Genomic DNA, 6000 nt, shown 5'->3' on the forward strand with positions numbered 1-6000 from the left:
AATTTGTTATGTTTTAGTTGGTAATAATGTACATTTCTGCTGTTCTGGTAATTTGTTATGTTTTAGTTGGCAATAATGTACATTTGTACCTTGGCAATAATGTAAATTTGTGCTGTTCTGGTAATTTGTTATGTTTTAGTGGGCAATAATGTACATTTATGCTGTTCTGGTAATTTGTTATGTTTTAGTTGGCAATAATGTACATTTGTGCTGTTCTGGTAATTTGTTATGTTTTAGTTGGCAATAATGTACATTTATGCTGTTCTGGTAATTTGTTATGTTTTAGTTGGCAATAATGTACATTTCTGCTGTTCTGGTAATTTGTTATGTTTTAGTTGGCAATAGTGTACATTTGTGCCTTGGCAATAATGTACATTTGTGCTGTTCTGGTAATCTGTTATGTTTTAGTGGGCAATAATATACATTTATGCTGTTCTGGTAATTTGTTATGTTTTAGTTGGTAATAATGTACATTTCTGCTGTTCTGGTAATTTGTTATGTTTTAGTAGGCAATAATGTACATTTATGCTGTTCTGGTAAATTTGTTATGTTTTTAGTTGGCAATAATGTACATTTCTTCTGTTCTGGTAATTTGTTATGTTTTAGTTGGCAATAGTGTACATTTGTGCCTTGGCAATAATGTACATTTGTGCTGTTCTGGTAATCTGTTATGTTTTAGTGGGCAATAATATACATTTATGCTGTTCTGGTAATTTGTTATGTTTTAGTTGGTAATAATGTACATTTCTGCTGTTCTGGTAATTTGTTATGTTTTAGTAGGCAATAATGTACATTTATGCTGTTCTGGTAATCTGTTATGTTTTAGTGGGCAATAATATACATTTATGCTGTTCTGGTAATTTGTTATGTTTTAGTTGGTAATAATGTACATTTCTGCTGTTCTGGTAATTTGTTATGTTTTAGTAGGCAATAATGTACATTTATGCTGTTCTGGTAATTTGTTATGTTTTAGTTGGCAATAATGTACATTTCTGCTGTTCTGGTAATGTAAAAACGTTATGTTTTAGTTGGCAGAATATGCCATGTTCTTGTAATATTGAGCTCTTGCAGTGATATATAATGTTCTGAAAATAAATTCTATCATTCTGAATGGCTAGGAAATGGTCTTTAGTTTCTGTTTTTAGTAGAATATAATGTTTGAAAACATAATATTAGTGATAATTGCAACATTAGTAATGCAATTAAGAAATTAAAGCAAATAAAAACTATGATCATTATTTTGATGCCTTACAAAACACCTGTCAAGAGTATATAGAAAGATTAATTTCTTGAGATATTGAGTAATGTTAGAGGTTTAAAGATAAATCTCATGCAAAAAATGAGTCATAAAAATAAGCACAAAAATTTGCTTTACTGTGAGTCTCAAAACATGTAGACATATCATCACATTTATTGGAAACATTTGGGGAAAATATTTATAAAAATACATTGCAGGTTTCAACCACCCTCACAGACTTGATATAAAAATCTTATTTTAAATACCAGTATACTATCAATTCAAATTCCCATTTAAACAATATATTATATGAAGCAATATTTATTATATAAAATGAGAGATTTACCTTCCAGGCAACAAAAGACTATCCTCTTTATTTGCTGGTCCATCTTAACAAGACTGTAATAGTAAATTATGTTATTTGTAAGCTTTTTGTACATTATTATTGTGCTATAGTCTAATGAACAGAACAGAACAGAACATTTCTGTTCTGCTATATCTATGACTTTAAGAAAACACAAATTGTATACAAACTGTAGTCTGGAATGAGATCTACAACAAAACGTCATTTTATTATAATTGAATATACAGTTTTAATTAATACATTTGAGGCATGTATTGTAAGAGCTGATTTATGAGTACATTAACTTGTTACTATAGTAATTTGCTGCCATGGATTTTAGAACAATTTTCATACTTGTCACACTTGAAATCCTCAGACCAAGCAAGATGCGCTTAGATTATATGCAAGTTTCAGATCAAGGTTGATTTAAGAAATAATATATCCCAAACTGTGATTTTATTGCTCAATAACATCACTGTCTGGAGTTCGGATGCGAGGAATTATATCATGAGGGCATAGCCATGCTCATCCGAACGACAAACAGTGATGTTATCCAGCTATAAAATCACCAATTTGGATATATTATTTCGATTATAACACGACATAAACAAATAAATGTTGCTGTACCTAATATTTATCAAAATTGTGCCTAATTTGTTTCCGTACTTAGTGTCAGCGCGTGGGATTTTGTAGATGTTACGTCACATGTATAATGATTACGTCACATGTCTAAATATAGAACGTGAAACAGTTATTTTATAGCATAATAATACACACTTTCGGTTCTTCGATGTTCAATAGGGAAAAATGCGGGTGGTGTTAGAATTGTTTATAATAAACATATTTGCTTAAGAATTTATTACTTAAATATGTAACATAATTTTATGACATCATATATTTTCAGGTGTTACCTTGGTGAGGGAGCCATGTTGATGTGTACAGATAGAAAATATAACCATATCATATTAAACTTAAAAACTGAGATCGGAATTGGATGAACGAAACAGTATTTTTGATGCATCGTTAATACCCTGTGCTGGATTGAGACACTCTGTAGATGCATTTACAAAACCCTGTGCTGGAATCAAAAGTGAAATGTCTGAAATACAGCCTGGTATGAAGAGCAGCTCTTGGACACATCAAGAAAATAGCGAGCTTTTGTCTGTTGAAAAAGACCTTGTGCGAAGAAAGGAATTTTAAGAAATTAACATATTGGGATTTTTTACTTTTGATGAAGTTACTAAAACTGGTTTTGTAATCAGGAATGTTGTGAGGCATCTTATTTTATCAAAGGAACAACAGTGAAATTCTGCTGTACTTATTGCATTGCAAAAACAATGGAAACTTGAATATTTTAAAGAATGATCGACATTGCAACAACAGTTATGAAATGTGTTGTTTTTCTCTGTGAGACTGACTAGGTGTAACAAATTTAAATTTAATATCTTCTAATGGTGAATGTTCTGTAGCAGCAGCAACAGCAAAAACAACAAAAAAACACCAACAAAGTGAAAATATTAAAAATTGTTTGGTAACTCAGCTATAAAGAAGTGTTTATACCAAATGATACCACAGATAAAATGTTTTAGACAAAAATAAGACAGTATAGAAAGGTGTTTTTCTTAGTCAAAGTATAGTTAACACGATTTTAAAATGTTAGTTTGCTGGGGAAAACTGCTTCTACCCATACGACCAGTACAGTCCAAGATTCAAGTCAGCACACCGGACATGTTGTCTGGTCATGGCTGGAACTGTTTGTGATTCACTCGGTACTTATTTTGAAATTTTCCCTTAAAATGATAAATGCTTTTGTATGGATTGATTATTATTCAGCATGATATGGGTAAATTAGTTTGCCTGGGGTAATAGGACATCAGATAAAAGAAGAAGAATATATCTGAACAACATTACATATTTTGTGTAGAAATTGTTTATTTCTTTGAAGTAAAACAAGAATGTTTTCCTTTAAATTTTTTTCAATGAAAACAAAGAAAAATTATTTGCAGCTTTAGGGGAAAATATGAGAATAACAGTACCTAATGTTTTTTTCTTGGGGTGGGGGGATGGGGATAAACAATTGTCCATGTTAAATGTGGTAACATAGAGAAATAAGCTGTTAATATGTTATTGTTCTATTTTTTATTTCTGATTGAAATGATGCTGTTGAAGTAAAAGTATTGTATTAATGTTTGTCCACAGCAGATTATTACTGTGTTACAGAATGTAGAAATATTATTTTCAGTTCTGGCTTCAAGGTTATAAATCTTTTTTTCTCTGAGTTCAGTCTCATATCTCAGGATTTTCATTGGTTTGTGTACATTCTGTGCTTGTGTCAAATACTGGAGGTCTGAGTTTGAGCTTAGAAAGTTTGTTTATAAACCCTTGCCTTGTTGTGATTCTCTTTGTTTTAAGATTTTTTCCCCTTAACCCTGACTTCCCTGCACTATTTTAAATGGACTTTTCCAGCTTCCATTATCAAACAAGGCGATATCAAAATTAAAGGCCTATTATGCCTCTGAAATACTATCTTTTTTATTTCACATTTTTCTTTTGTATCTTTTTACAGTTTCCGAAAATAACTGTTTGCTTGTTTTGCTCTATTCATAATTGGTATAATTATAGTGAATAAGTATTTTGTATAGAAGTTAAATACTACTTTGTTTACATTTTGTTTCCTTTATGACACATTACTGCACATTCAGTTGTTAAACATCTAACATGCTTTAAATCCATTATATAAACATTATTAAACACATGTTTTATATTTTTCAAGAATGAAAAAAATCTGGATTTCTAAGACATTATGTGCCTTTAAGTTAGGTTAGCCAATTATAAAAAAAATTTCCAGACTGGCTCTATACTGGTAGCAAAGGCTAATAACTTAGTTCCAGCATGGCAAGGGTTAAAATGTGGAAACCTAAGTCCACTAATGTGCAGTCTGACAAGTTTTTCAATTGCTTGCAAATTGATATATATATCCCCACAAAAGATTGATAATGGAACCTAAATATTATGAAAACTGGACAAGTCCTGAAAGCAGGATAAAGGCTTAAATATGCATATCTATTTTCTGTTGTTTTAATTAATTATGCATTGGTTATATACATGTATGTTGTACCTAATTGATTTTAAGAAACAAAAGCTGTTCTTTTGAAGGTGCTTTAATATAATTCACAGTTCTGAAAATGAATTTTGACATAAACAAGGAACTGTTGAAGAAAGCAAACAATATAACATGTTCATTTAGAAGTAAGGCACATTTTTACTGTTTATCAACTAAAAATAAGTAATCTAGAAATAACATATGAAGAATAATATGATAGCTTTATCAAATACCTTTGTTTTAGTAAATATAAAATAAATGTACTATAAATATTAATCAATGAATTAATTAACAATAGAAATTCATCAACAATTAATTTATAATGAATCTATTCATCAATTAATTTATAATGAATCTATTCATCAATTAAATAATTTATAATGAACATTCATCAGTTAATTATGAACATTCACAAATATTATTAATCAATTTACATGTATAATGAATATTCATCAATAAATCAATTTATAATGAACATTCATCAATTAATTATGAACGTTCACCAATATTATTAATCAATTTACATGTATAATGAATATTCATCAATAAATCAATTTATAATGAACATTCATCATTTGACCACTTTATTTATTGTATCTGTCAAACTAACAACATAAATTTATTGTAGGATATCTGATATAATTTTCTATATCCTTTAATTTATGTTTTTAATTTTCAACTTGGAGGTCGTGTAATGGATGGATCTCAATAGGAATGATTACATACATGTAGTTTATAAGTTAATTAGTTGTTCTATTTTCTTGTTTTATATTATGTTGCAAAAACATGACAAGTGGCTGTTAGTAAGTTTAGAGTACAGGCATATAAAGTGAAGGACCACTTCTTATGAAGGGAATTATTTCCTTTGACAGCTATTGAAATTCAAGTTTATTTTCTTTGAGGATATGTTTTGTTTTTGATGATTTTTTTTCCATCTATTCATGTATTGAAAGACTTGATGTTTAACCTGTTGGTGATAACGTATTCTACACTTGCAACCAGTGCAGACCATCATCAGACTGGACATCGTTAATGTTTTTGCTGAAGTTTTTGTTCATTTCAAAGCTATTCCCTTTAAACTTGATATGCTTACAAGTTTATATCAAAATGTGATCCCATATCACAAGGGCAGATAATTCATTATTATATTTTGTAAAGTCACCCCGGTTTTAAATAAGTTTTTTTTTGTTTTTGCCTAGATTTTCCTTTTTTGTAAGATTAATATTTCAAAAATCAACAAATACACTTTAAACATTGAATTGTTGTTCATTTCAAAACTGAAATGCATTTATTGGTAAAGGGCATATAACCCTGAAA

General features: G+C 29.3%; 1 protein-coding gene across 8 annotated transcripts in view; it reads left to right on the forward strand.

Moving 5' to 3' along the window:
* LOC132749031 (zinc finger CCCH domain-containing protein 10-like) overlaps positions 1 to 3576 on the forward strand; it is a 219062-nt gene extending 215486 nt beyond the window's left edge. For all 8 annotated transcript variants that reach the window (XM_060738713.1, XM_060738727.1, XM_060738706.1 and 5 more), the window contains one exon: positions 2485 to 3576. The gene's annotated coding sequence lies outside the window, so the exon portion shown is untranslated. The remainder of the gene's footprint in view (positions 1 to 2484) is intronic.
* Positions 3577 to 6000: the final 2424 nt, after the last annotated feature.

The sequence above is a fragment of the Ruditapes philippinarum genome, unplaced genomic scaffold (genome assembly GCF_026571515.1).
Source record: "Ruditapes philippinarum isolate M1 unplaced genomic scaffold, ASM2657151v2 ctg1384_1_1_1_1, whole genome shotgun sequence".
NCBI classification, from domain to species: domain Eukaryota; kingdom Metazoa; phylum Mollusca; class Bivalvia; order Venerida; family Veneridae; genus Ruditapes; species Ruditapes philippinarum.